The 14218-nt window shown below is 46.3% G+C and overlaps 1 protein-coding gene across 3 annotated transcripts in view; it reads left to right on the forward strand.

Moving 5' to 3' along the window:
• The first annotated feature begins 6421 nt into the window (after positions 1 to 6421).
• The window catches only part of rhbdl2 (rhomboid, veinlet-like 2 (Drosophila)), a 91029-nt gene continuing 83232 nt past the window's right edge, over positions 6422 to 14218 (forward strand). Inside the window, exons 1-2 of one of the 3 annotated variants that reach the window (XM_038800822.1) lie at positions 6422 to 6647; positions 10371 to 10432. The gene's annotated coding sequence lies outside the window, so the exon portion shown is untranslated. The remainder of the gene's footprint in view (positions 6648 to 10370; positions 10433 to 14218) is intronic. The other 2 variants (XM_038800809.1, XM_038800814.1) reach the window with 2 other exon arrangements.

A 14218-nucleotide genomic window follows, 5' to 3' on the forward strand; every position in this document is an offset into this window, starting at 1 on the left:
TCACCTAGATAATCCAGAGTCTTTGCCCACCTAAGAAGCTGAAAGCCGACATAGTCTTCCTGCAAGAGACACACCTGAGGGAGAAGGACTGAGTGCAGATAAGAAAGGGCTGGGTCGGACAGATGTACCATTCTTGCTATGGGACGAGGGCCAGGCGGTAGCCATACTGATTAGGAAGAGGACAAGATTCACGGCGGCAAGGGTAGTTATGGACAAGGGGTACGGTACGTCATGGTCAGCGGTGTTGGACAGGGCACCGGTAGTCCTGGTTAATGTATATGTGCCCAACTGGGACGACACAGATTTCATTAAAAAGAACATGGCAGAAATCCCCAATGCTGATACCCACCAACTGATCATGGGGGGGGGGGGTGACTTTAACTGTGTACAAGACCTGCTGACGGACAGATCGAACCCCAGATCGGGGAAAAGGATGGGAATAGCTAGGGAGCTGGTAACATTCATGGAGCAGATGGGGGTTCTTACACCCCGGTGAGAAGGAATTCTCATTCTTTTCACCGGTACACATGAGAATACTTAAGAATAGACTTCTTTGCAGTGGGGAAAGTGATGCTTCCAGGAATAGTAAGAGCGGAATATTCTGCGATAATTATTGCCCACCATGCTCCACACAACATGGACGTGAGGTTGGAGACAGGTCGTGCCCAAAGCTCCATGTGGAGGCTGGACATGGACCTACTGGTCAATAAGGGCTTCTGCCAGAAAATATCACAAGCCATAGGCGCGTACATCACAAATAACCAGAGTGGCGAGGTCTCACCTTCCAATCTCTGGGAGGCAGTGAATTATAGCCTACAAGGCACAAAGAGATAGGGAAGAGAGGGTAGCCAAGCAACAACGGATCAACTCCATTGAGGCCCCGACCGTGGAGCTTCTGACGGAGAGGATTGTACCCTGAAGGTGGCAACGCAGGTTGATAGAGTGGTCAAGAAGGCATACAGCATGCTTGCCTTCATCGGACAGGGTATTGAGTACAAGAGTCGGCAGGTCATGTTACAGTTGTATAGGACTTTGGTTAGGCCACATTTGGAATACTGAGTGCAGTTTTGGTCGCCACATTACCAGAAGGATGTGGATGCTTTGGAGAGGGTACAGAGGAGGTTCACCAGGATGTTGCCTGGTATGGAGGGTGCTAGCTATGAAGAAAGGTTGAGTAGATTAGGATTGTTTTCATTGGAAAGACGGAGGTTGAGGGGGGGACCTGATTGAGGTCTACAAAATTATGAGAGGTATGGACAGGGTGGATAGCAACAAGTTTTTCCCAAGAGTGGGGGTGTCATTTACAAGGGGTCACGATTTCAAGGTGAGAGGGGAAAAGTTTAAGGGAGATGTGCGTGGAACGTTTTTTACGCAGAGGGTGGTGGGTGCCTGGAATGCTTTACCAGCGGAGGTGGTAGAGGCGGGCACGATAGCATCATTTAATAGGCATCTAGACAGGTATATGAATGGGCGGGAACAGAGGGAAGTAGACCTTGGAAAATAGAAGACAGGTTTAGATAAAGGATCTGGATCGGCGCAGGCTGGGAGGGCTGAAGGGCCTGTTCCTGTACGTAATTTTCTTTGTTCTTTGTTCTTTCAAATACCTACAGATGGACTTTAACCTGTTATCCACCAGGAAAGCAGTACACCACCTCTGACAGACACGGGGGGCCTTCTACAAACACGGGGAAAAGACTGGCTGCCTACTGGTTCACCAGCTGAGAACACAGGCAGCCATGAGAGAGGTAGCTCAGGTGAGGAACAGCTGAGGGAGACTGGTAACTGAGCAAAAAGAGAACAAGCGAGCATTCGAGACCTTTTACATAGGGCTGTACACCTTCGATGGGGACACGGGGATTAAATGGTTCCTCGATGGACTGGACATGCCAGTTGTGGGGGATGATAGGCAGGGGGAGCTGGAGATAGTACTGGGAGAGATCATGGAGAGCATCAGCTCCATGCAGACGGGGCGGCACTGGGACCCGGCGGCTTCCCGGCAGACTTCCATATCAATTTTGCACCAGCTCAGGTCCGACACCGATGAGACATGCTCGCAGACTCTCTAGCAAGGGAACCCTGCCTCCTATGCTAACACAGGCCAGAATATCGCTGATACCCAAAAAAGACAAGACCGGTCGGAATGCGGTTCACACAGACCCATTTCTCTGTTCAATGTAGACGCAAAGATACTTGCGAACGTCCTTGCCAAGAGATTGGAGAACTCCGTACCAGAGATGGTCAAAGAAGACCAGGCAGGCTTTGTCAGAGGTAGGCAGCTAGCTGCGAATATCAGGTGACTGCTGAATGAAATAATGACCTAATTCAGGGAGAGAACACCAGAGGTGATCGTCTCCCTGGACACAAAAAAGGCCTTCGACAGAGTCGAATGGGAGTATCTCATAGAGCTACTGGAGGGGTTTTGGTGAGGGACTGGGTTCTCCTCATGGGTGAAACTCCTGTACAACACCCCCAAGGTGAGCATTTGGACCAACACCACCAGCTCTGAATATTCCCAGCTGCACAGAGGTACAAAGCAGGGATGCCCACTATCCCCACTTCTGTTCACTCTGGCAATTGAGCCCCTGGCAATCGTCCTGCGAGATGCGAAAAGCTGGAAGGGCCTCCAAAGAGGGGGTAGAAAGCTTAAGAATATCACTCTATATGGATAACCTGCTCCTCTGTGTCTTTGACCCACAGAATGGCCTGAAAGCAATCATGCAACTGCTGGAAGAGTTTGGAGCCTTTTCAAGTTCCGCTCCCTGGGGATACAGATAGCCCATGACTGGACACGGATTCACAAGTGGAATCTGGTCAGCCTGGCACAGGAAGTTAAAGAGGACCAACAGAGATGGGATGCACTCCCGCTTTCCCTGGCGGGGAGGGTGCAGACAATCAAGGTGAACGTTGTGCCGAAGTTCCCCTTCCTGTTTAGATCCATGCCGACCTTCAACCCCAAGGCCTTTTTCCACGAGGTAGACAAAATGATCATGGCGTTTGTGTGTGTGGGGGTGGGTGGGTAAGAACCCAAGAATCCCTAAGTCAACACTGCAAAGGAGGAAAATATATGGGTGGTCTGGCCCTGCCGAATCTATAATACTACCACTGGGCAGCCACAACCGAGAGGGTTAGGGGGTGGATACGAGAGTCAAACACAGAATGGGTAAGGCTGGAGGCGTCCTCCTGCAAGGGAATGATTCTCCGAGCCTTCACCATGGCAGCGCACCCCCCTCCCCAATAAAGTACACATCCTGCCCAGTGGTGGCGGCCACACTGAAAAAATGGAACTAAATGAGGCAGCATTTTGGATTAACCGGGATGTCCCCCATAGCTCCCATCTGCAGCAACCACAGATTCCCACCAGCCATGCTTAACGCCACATTTCAAAAATGGAGACAGAATGGGGGGATAGTAGCGGTCAGAAACTTTTACATAGGAGACAGACTAGCAACCTTGGGCGAACTGACAGAGAACCTGGACCTGCCGACAGGACATCTCCAAATTAAACACTTTCTCCGCAAGGAGACAGCAAGATAGCCAGGGCCCCAAGAGACACACTACTGGAGGAACTAATAAACACGGACAGTAAGGAGGGGGGAAGCTGCGGGAACATAAACGGACGGTTACTGGATAGAGCAAGACTACCACTGAACGGAGCCAGATGGAATTGCGAGGACAAATTGGTGATGTAAGTGGGTTGGGGACTCCGTGCGAAGCACTGTGTAGGGCCAACTCCACCTCCTCCAGCGCAAGGCTAAGCCTCATGAAGTTAAAAGTGGTGCACAGAGCCCAATTGACTAGAACTCAAATGAACAGGTTCTTCCCAGAGGGGGAGGACAAATGTGAATGGTGCCAGGGAGGCTCGGCCAACCACGCTTTCTGGCCTGCCCCGACCTGTCAGGTTCTGGACAGCTTTCTTCAAGGCGATGTCCAAGGTTGTGTGGGTGAGGATGAAGCTGTGCCTGAGAGCGGCTGTCTTCAGGGTATCAGACCAGCCAGAACTACATATGGGGATGAGGGTGATCCCTCGCTTTTGCTTCCCTAATCACACGCTGGAGAATCCTGCTCGGCTGGCGATCAGCAGCACCTATTCCAAAATCTGCTCAAGGCCAACAGCGACTAGGAAAGAGAGGTGGGGGGGGGGGGGGTGGAGAGAGGGAGGGAGGAAGACAAGGGAAGACACACAAGAGAAAGAGGCGGAGGAGGGGAAAGGGAGAAGGGAACCCAAGGGGGCCACAGAGTGGAACACAGGGGGTAAAAGGAGACGAGGGAGGGACCACACCCCCCCCCCCCCCACCAACGACAAAAAATACTAATGACCCCAACAGAAAGAAATGGAACACAGTGTGTGACGCCAAAGGCAGAAGGCATCACTAAGAGAGAAACTAGGCGACCAACAAAGGATGGGGAGGGGCATGGGGAGAAGAGGGGGGAAACCACATGTAAAAAGCTGTGTAAATAAGAAACAACCTTATTTGTAAGTCTCAGACACACTTGAGCCGTCATTCTGTAATAACTGGAAAATACCAATAAAAACTTATTAAAAAAGATTAATTCAAGCGTGAACGGAAGAATACACAAACAAACTTGGTAAGCAGCTGTATTTGGAGCAATAGAACTGTCAATCGCTGACTAAGGCAATGTATTGCTGTGTGAAACAAATGGAAGATTTGCATTTCAAATGCTGTCAAAAGATTTGAAGCCCTTTGAAGTGTACTTAGCTTCCCAGGAAGCCTCTGACACTTGTGACAGCTGCTGCTTTAAATACTTTGCCTGAAGCAGCGAATATAATAGAATCATTGCAGTGCAGAAGGAGGCCATTTGGCCCATTGAGTCTGCACTAACCCATTGAAAGAGAACCTTACTCCACTCCCCCACCCTATCTCTGCAACATGGTAACCCCACCTAACCTGCACATTCCTCAACACTAAGGGGCAATTTTATCCTAACCTGCACATCTTTGTATTGTGGGAGGAAATTGGAGCACCCAGAGGAAGCCCAGACAGACGCGAGGAGAAAGAGCAAACTGCACATAGTCACCCAAGGCTGGAATTGAATCCGGGTCCCTGGTGCTGTGAGGCAGCAGTGCTAACCACTGTGCCACCCATGGTGCCACCAGATGTTAGGGTAAGTGAAAATGCAGTGATTTTTCACTCTACTGCCTGGACAGCTCTTCAGCTTTCAGACAGGGATGACTGAGGTCTCTGATAGGTGGGTGGGGTGCAATCGGGGTATCGGTGGGCTGGTCTGATGGGGAGATTGGGTCAGGGCCAAATGTGTGAGTGCTTTGGGGGGGGTGACCTGTTATTCCCGTAGGGGAGTGGATGCCCCTACTTGTCAGTGGGAGGGGAGGCATGATTTGTGTTGTGGGGGGAGGGGGGCTTTCCAATGGACATTGGGGACACCCCAGTGATGCACTGACCCCATGACCCCACCTAGGGGTCCGCCGTGTCAGGGCCACGCTTTGGCAAACTTGCACCAAATCGCACCTGGTGGATTTCCCGCTGTGGGAGTTAGTGGGAGGGGGGGGGGGGGGGGCTTCCAGCCTGTCAATCGGATGGAACCGATTTGCATCCTCCCGCGTCGGGGAATTCACACCCACACCTCACTTTGCACTTTGCCCAGGAACTGAGGAAAACTTGGAAAATAATAAGCCCATGATCCCGAGTGGTAATAAAAGCTCCCTTTTCGATCTGCCCTTGTTGGGAGTGTCGAGACAGAACACTGTGAGATTGAAGAGTCTGCTGACGATTATTATCCAGTTTAATTAAGGAAATGCTCATTCGAGTGCAGTGCCAAAGAGCCTCCAGCAACTGTGAAACAGTGGGAGGGAGGGTAAAAGAGGAAACAGTGTTCGGGGGGGTCAAAAAGAGCATGATCTCCTGTTGCTGTTTCCCATTACGTCTGGTATACAGTATCAGATAAATAAAATAAATAAAAGACTTTATATCACTTTTTTCCCGACCTGAGGACAAACCAGTGCACTCTGCAATAAAGCGTCGTCACTGCTGTCATGGAGGAAATTAGTTTCGAACTGATTATGAACACTTAAAAAAACATTTAAAAGTGTATTAAAACAATTGGCAGGAACCTTTCACGGGTCTTCAGTCTCCTAAAGCGGAAACTTCGCTCAGCATATATTTGAAAACATTTGTTGCTTTTAGTATCACTTTGTTTACCAAGCCATGCGAGTTGCCCTGCTAATGACCCACAATTATTCTATACTTCAGTGACAGAGCATCACAAGTGTGTTGTCTTTGGCACTGTATTGTCCTGTGTCCCCTTCTTGTTGAGCAACATTTTGACATCCTTTTCTTGCCCATTTGTGTTCTTTACCAAGTTATTTGTGTTGCAAGCTACTTCCTCTGATGGATCCTAGGCATGAGGCGCTGGGATAATTGACAGCTCAGCCGGCCTCTCCAAGCCCTCCCTGGCTCCCGCCTGCACCAATCAGTTTGGCCGCGGCGGCTGGAAAATTGATCGAAACTTTTCCGAACAAGCTCGGAAAGATTACAAAGGAGTTTGCGGGGCCAGGCACGCAGCAAGCATTCAGTTACCAGATGCCGGGTTCAAAAACACAACGCCAACTCGTTTGAGAGCGTCTGACCCTTAAAGAAAAAACCTTGAAAGGCACCAAGTACCTGAACCAGGTAAACATGTCCTCCACCTGTTTCCTTTCGGGGGTAAACACTTCATGAATTATTCTTCCTCTGGATCATTTATTGTAAATACTGAGCAAAAAAATCTTTTGTGGATCGCGATAATCTTGTTACTTTATTTCGATCAAAAACTCACCTGAAGCCCAAAGTTTAACAAACATTACGGTTGGGAGGCGGTTTACTCAAATGTGCTTCATGTAATTGAATATATTCATCTATACGTTGAAAGGTTATGGATTTTATTTGCAGTTCTAATCGACGGCTCGTTTCCCCTGCCGATTCTGTTACATTGATGATAAGAAAAATTAAAAATAGCAACCTAAGCGTTCACCCCCAGGAAGTGAAGCCAGGGCGAATGCTCGCAAGTTACAGGGGCAGACAAAACACGGTTACATTTCTTGTTTGCGTGTCTGGATTTGAATGGGCTACATGATAACTTGCAGACTAATCACAAGCTACAGTGCCTCAGTCGGTGCTTTTAATTAAGCTGTCCTAAAACATAAATAGAATTAAGTCTTCTTACCTCGTCACCAATTAATAGATCTAAAGCCAATTAGAGGTGTATCATTTTAGTCCAAACGTGGAATAGATAATGACATATTTTAATATCAAAAGCCAATAATAATTGGAGTTATTATTTTTTAAACCCTCTCTCCCATTTTCTTCTTCTCACTAATGTACGGCCTTTCCTCTCCCTTCTTTGATTATTGACCCCTCCCTCTGACGGCGCTGTTTACCTAAATGTCTGTATAGGAGTTGAGGAAGGTTTTAAAGATATCGTGAGAGAGATTCAGAAACAGACAGGTACAAAGAGAGTTCCAGAAAAGACCACCAAAGCAGCTGAAGACATTGTTATCAATGGTGAATTGAAGACTTGGGATGCGGAGGAGGGCGGCGTCAGAAGAATTAAGGAGGGGATATGTAGGGCCGGGGCAGATTAGAGATGGAAGCAAAGTGACGAAGGGATATGTAGACAAGGAACAGTAATTTGAAGTTGTCTGTTTTGGGAATTTGAAGATTGTGTGGGTCAGGAGGACCAGGATTATGGTTGAGCTGGACCTGCTGTGGAATGGGATGCACATCGGAGTCAAGTTCACGTTTCTAGGGGATAAAGGGTGAGATAGTCAAACCTAGAAGTGACAAGACATGCAGGAGGTTTCTTCATTCAGGATTTGAAGCAGAGCCAAAAGTAGACAAGATTGTAGGTGAGGAAGCAAATGGTCTTGGCGTTGGATAATGCTCCATGTGATGTGTAAAATGGCTACACCCATCATCGTTATTTACATAAAATCAGAAGTTACATGAATATGACAAGCCACAGATAACAAAGCTATTTATCCAAACATCTCTTTCTTTAAAAATAAAAATGCACGTGCCATCACTTGCAAGCTACTCAACATATATAGTCCTTGAATAAAATGATCATACATGGACAAAAACTTTGATCTTTCAAGTCTGTTCCAAATTCATCTACACATGCATTGTATGGGACCTGTAAAGCATTCAAATCTGGGGCTGGTTTAGCACAGGGCTGGCTTTGAAAGCAGACCAAGGCAGGCCAGCAGCACAGTTCAATTCCCGTACCAGCCTCCCCAAACAGGCGCTGGAATGTGGTGACTAGGGGCTTTTCAGAGTAACTTAATTTGAAGCCTACTTGTGACAATAAGCGATTTTCATTTCATTTCATTTCAAATCTTCGAGTAATAAAGGTCTACAGCACATAAAAGGCCCTTTGTGTCTGTGCCAGTCAAAAACAACCACCTAACCATTCAAATCCTATTTTCCAACTGTTGGCCTTGTATGTTTTAGCATTGCAAGTGCTAATCATAGATCATAGAATTTACAGTGCAGAAGGAGGCCATTCGGCCCATCAAGTCTGCACTGGCTCTTGGAAAGAGCACCCTACCCAAGGTCAACACCTCCACCTTATCCCCATAACCCAGTAACCCCACCCAACATTAAGGGCAATTTTGGACACTAAGGGCAATTTATCATGGCCAATCCACCTAACCTGCACATCTTTGGACTGTGGGAGGAAACCAGAACACCCGGAGGAAACCCACGCACACACAGGGAGTATGTGCAGACTCCACACAGACAGTGACCCAAGCCGGAATCGAACCTGGGACCCTGGAGCTGTGAAGCAAGTGTGCTATCCACAATGCTACCGTGCTGCCCCAAATCTAAATACTTAAATGTAATGAGGGTCTCTGCCTCCACCACCCATTCAGGCAGTGAGTTCCTCCACCCTCTGAGTGAAAAGGTTTCCCCTCACATCCCCTCTAAAGTTCCTGCCCCTTACCTTAAATCTATGCCCGCTGGTTCATTCCTTCGCCAAGGGGAAACATTTCTTCCTGCCGACTCTATCAATGCCCTTGGTAATATTATACATCTCAATCATGTCCCCCCTCAGTCTCCTCAACTCCAAGGAAAATAACTCCAAACTATCCAATCTCTCTTCATAACTAAAACTCTCCAGCCCAGGCAACATTGTGATGAATCTCCTCTGCACCCTCTCCAGTGCTACAACACCCCTCCTATAATGTGGATACCAGAGCTGCACACAATACTCCAGCTGTAGCATTACCACAGTTTCAGCATAACCTCCCTGCCCTTAATCTCTTTGCCTCAGCTAATAAAGGCAAGTATACCATGTGCTTCCTTGACCAGCTTATTTACCTTCTAATGATACATGTGTAAGTTGTTGTCTGTTTGTGTGGTGTGCACTGGTTCCTGGGATGACATTGCAGCTTTGGAGAATGTTGTTGTCCCGGTGAGAGATGCTGCTCTTATTGTTGCCACAGGCCTGTTGCATTTGTTGGGGAATGGTTTATCTCTGAAACTGATGGTTCAATTCTTTGTTCAGTTAATGAATCAAATCTGCCTCAGATGCCTGGAGCATCATAACCAGCCACTTCCTAACCCTTCCTCAATGGCCATGTAATCAAATATAAGAGGCATAAAAAATATATAAAAGGAATCAGAGTCAGTAAGGGAAAAGTAAATGTTGAAAATTGCTCACTGACTCTCTCAGGCAAGTGAAACTAGTCTAGTATTAAGATTAACCCTGTGTATATTAACTTCACTTCACTTTTGTCTGATGCAAACCCTGCCCCCAAAAAGGAAATGTCTAACTTCTCTTTGAGAGGAAGAGTTAGCATACACTGAGCAAATTGACAACCCATTCTAGAAGCTTGTGACTCTCTGGGAGAAGAAACTGTCTATGATCTTGCCCAATACAACAACAACTGCATTTAAATGGTACCTTCAATATAATAAACATTCCAAAGCGCTTTTCAGGTGCTATCAAGTAAAATTTGTTGCCGGGCTATATAAGGGGATATTAAGCTGAACAACCAAACGTTTGGTCAAATAAATATGCTTTAAGGAGTGTCTTAAAAGAGGAGGGAGAAGTCGAAAGGTGGACCTATTTAGGGAAAGAATTCCAGAGATTAGGGCCTAGGCAGCTGAAAACAAAGCAAAGGGTAGAATGAGGCAGGTAACCAGAAGCGTTGCGATATTCAAATGTAGACGTAGAAAATGGATAAGGGTTTCAGAAGCTATAGGCTGAGGCAAGAGTTCAGGTGGGCAATGTTATGGAATTGGAAATAGATAGTCTGAGTGATGTTGTAGATAGTTGCTACTTCTGTGTAATTTGAATGCATCAATAGGCACAAAACTCAACTCTTTCATTATTTTATATACATTTACCAGGTTGCCTCCAAATCTACACTGCTTTAAAGTATATAGATCCAGCTCCTTAAGCCTGTCTGCAGGTAAGACGGATTCTTTAGCTGAGAATAATTTTCATAGTTATCCTTTGAACCTTTCCAAGCCCAAAAGAAAATATCAGTGGAGAGAAACAAAATTAGGTGTGGTGCTGCAGAACGTTCCAACCACTAATAGTTGTTATTGATTGACTTGCTGTAATCATTCTTGACAAACGAGTTTTGTATCCAGCATGTATAGCCAGTATTTACTTTGTTATGATTTTGTGACTAAGCTCATTACAGGACACAAATTGTAAAGGTTTTACTTGGCATGGACACAATACTTTAAAATAGTATTTCGGACTTTGGCAAAGATAGGGAACTAAAGGTGAATTTTAGTGCGTAGCAAGTTTCATCTGAATTTTTTTCTACATAGTTTGCATATATGCTTTAGACTGTAATTTACTCGTTCAGAGAGAATAGCAGTCTGCACGCATTGGAAACTTGATTCCCATATCTATTGTAATTGCTATGCAGCACAGGAACCCAACTCCAAATACATTTCTATTAAATGAGTTAACTACAGTACTTAAAAAGATACCAAACTCTGTAATTTATCCTGTGGCCTTTAAAACAGAGTAGTAGTTTTGTGTTGATGCATTTTCTTAGAGAATATCAGGGTGGCCCTTTTCTTGCAACGTGGGATTGGCTGGAGGTCCTGACTGAGACTTGGAGTCATTGAATGGTAACTGCAAAATCAAAGAAATGAGGAAAGAAAGAAACATGACAAATAATTGGTTATTTTTAAAGAAGTATAAAGCCATTTCTTGCAAGACTACAGTGACTTGTGACATAACATCCTCAGAGTGACAATCAGGGGCGGATTGGCACTCTGTATCGACTTACCTGCGTTTGAATGAAAAGCAGTTCTCTCACCCAAGCTTCCTGACTCAAGTTGGGTGAGACTGAAGAAGCAAAGTGCGTCCCCGGCTCCAGTGGTGAAGTGCAAAAGGAGCAGAGCGAAGGAGGACATGGCATGTTTTATGGCACTAACAATTGAGTCTAAAGGTCCCATTGAAAGGGAGCAGGTAGGTTTCTCAGATGAGTGAATGGGATGTGGGGATGGGGGTTCAGACATCAACGGGGAGCAGGGTGTGGCCGTTGGCCGGTGACAGAATCCTCTGGGCCCGCCACTGTCAAAAGGGATTTCCCATTGAATCCACCCCCTGCTGTGCTGGCGGGAGCGGAAGATCTCGCTGGCGAGAACGGCCAGAAAATCCTCCCAGAGGTAACACTACTAGTGAGACAAGTTTTTGTCAGATTTGATGTCCATGCAACCATCCATATTGAATCAGCGGATGGCAGGATCCTTATTCATTAGTCAGTGGGCATTGTGGAGTGAAATGCAGAGGGGACAATGATAGCTGGCAGAGTCTGAGTGGACCGTGGTAGATGGAGCAGGTAGGATCCCCACCATTTCCCGACAGGCATGCTTCAATGGGAAAATCAGCAGGAGAAAAGGATAGGGCATTTGAGATTGCAGTTCGTAGGATGGCAGTCACGATAATCTGCATGGACATTTTAAGGTCACAAGAACATATGACATAGAGCAGAATTAGGCCACTCGGCACATCAAATCTGCTGCGCCATTCAATCATGGCTGATATTTTTCTTATCCCCATTCTCCTGCCTTTTCCCCAGAATCCCTGATCCCCATATTAATCAAGAACCTAGCTATCTCTGTCTTAAAGACACTCAGTGATTTGGCCTCCACAGCCTTCTGCGGCAAAGAGTTCCACAGATTCACCACCCTCTGGCTGCAGAAATTCCTCCTCATCTCTGTTTTCAAGGATCATCTGAGATTGTGTCCTCTGGTTCTAGTTTTTCCTACAAGTGGAAACATCCTCTCCATGTGTGTGCGTGGGTTTCCTCCGGGTGCTCCGGTTTCCTCCCACAGTCCAAAGATGTGCGGGTTAGGTGGATTGGCCATGCTAAATTGCCCGTAGTGTCCTTAAAAGTAAGGTTAAGGGGGGGGGGGGGTTGTTGGGTTACGGGTATAGGGTGGATACGTGGGTTTGAGTAGGGTGATCATTGCTCGGCACAACATCGAGGGCCGAAGGGCCTGTTCTGTGCTGTACTGTTCTATGTTCTATGTTCTATGTCCACTCTATCCAGGTTTTGCAGTATTCTGTAAGTTTCAATAAGATCCCCCCTTATCCTTCTAAACTCCAATGAATACAGACCCAGAGTCCTCAACCGTTCCTCATATGACAAGCTCTTCATTCCAGGGATCATTCTTGTGAACCTTGTCTGGACCCTTTCCAAGGCCATTCTGAAAGAGACCCCATTGTCCCCACTCTTTGCCTTCTGCCAGTCAGCCAATCCTCTATCCATGCCAGGATTGTACCTTTAACACCATGGGCTCTTAACTTATTGTCAAAGGCCTTCTGGAAATCTAAATAAATCATGTCCACTGGTTTTTCTTTGTCTAACTTCTTTATTACCTCCTCACAAGAATTCTAACAGATTTGCCAGATATGACCTTTCCGACAAAGCCGTGCTGACTCAGTCCTATTTTATCATGCACTTCCAAATACTCTGTGAAATCATCTTTAATAATGGACTCGAAAATCTTGCAAATTACCAAAGTCAGGCTAATCGGCCTATCATTTGCCATCTTCTGCCTCCCTCCCTTCTTAAACAGTGGTGTTACATTAGCTACTTTCCAGTCCTCTGGGACCCTTCCTGCCTTCAGTGATTCCTGAAAGATCATCACCAATGCCTCCACAATTTCCTTAGCTATCTCCTTTAGAACCCTGGGGTTTCATCCATCCAGTCCAGGTGATTTATCCACCTTCAGATCTTTCAGTTCCCCAGAATCTTCTCCTTAGTGATGGCCACTACACTCACCTGTGCCCCCTGATTCTCCTGGAGCTCTGACATCCCACTGGTGTCTTCCACCATGAAGGCTGATGCTAAGTAACTATTCAGTTCCTCGGTCATTTTTTTGTTTCCTATTATTACTTCCCCAGCCTCATTTTCCAGTGGTCCAATGTCTATTTTTGCCTCTCTCAAATTTTTGTATATCGAAAATGACTCTTCCTTTCTTTTATATTACTAGCTAGCTCATACTCATAGTTCATCTTCTCCCCCCTTATTGTTTTTTTAGTTCTCATCTGCTCGCTTCTAAAGGCTTCCCTATCCTGTGGCTTCCCACTAATCCTCGCCACTTTGTATGCTTTTTCGTTTGCTTTTATGCTGTCCTTGATTTTCCTCATCATCCACGGATGCCTTGTCCTCCCCTCAAAATGTTTCCCCCTCCTTGGGATGAATTTCTGTTGTGCCTCCCGAATAACTCCCCAAAACACCTGCCATTGCTGTCCCATTGTCTTCCCTGCTAGGCTCCCTTTCCAATTAGCTCTGGCCAGCTCTTCCTCATGTCTTTGTAGTTATTTAATTGCAATACCATTACACTGATTCCAGCTTCTCCCTCTCAAACTGCAGGTTAAATTCTATCATATTATGGTCACTGCTCCCGAAGGGTTCCTTCACCTTAAGTTCCCTAATCAAGTCTGCCTCATTACACATCACCAAATCCAGAATTGCCTGTTCCCTAGTCGGCTCTGTGACAAGCTACTCCAAAAAACATCTCTTAGACATTCTACAAATTCCTTTTCTTGGGATCCATTACCGACCTGATTTTCCCAGCCCACCTGCGCATTGAAGTCCCCCATGATTATTGTAATATTGCCCTTTTAAAATGCCTTCTCTATCTCCTCATTTATTTTATGCCCCACATCCTGACTAATGCTAGGGGGCCTGTACAGAACTCCCATCAGGATCTTTTTACCT

This window comes from Scyliorhinus canicula, chromosome 1 (assembly GCF_902713615.1).
Source record: "Scyliorhinus canicula chromosome 1, sScyCan1.1, whole genome shotgun sequence".
In the NCBI taxonomy this organism is placed as follows: domain Eukaryota; kingdom Metazoa; phylum Chordata; class Chondrichthyes; order Carcharhiniformes; family Scyliorhinidae; genus Scyliorhinus; species Scyliorhinus canicula.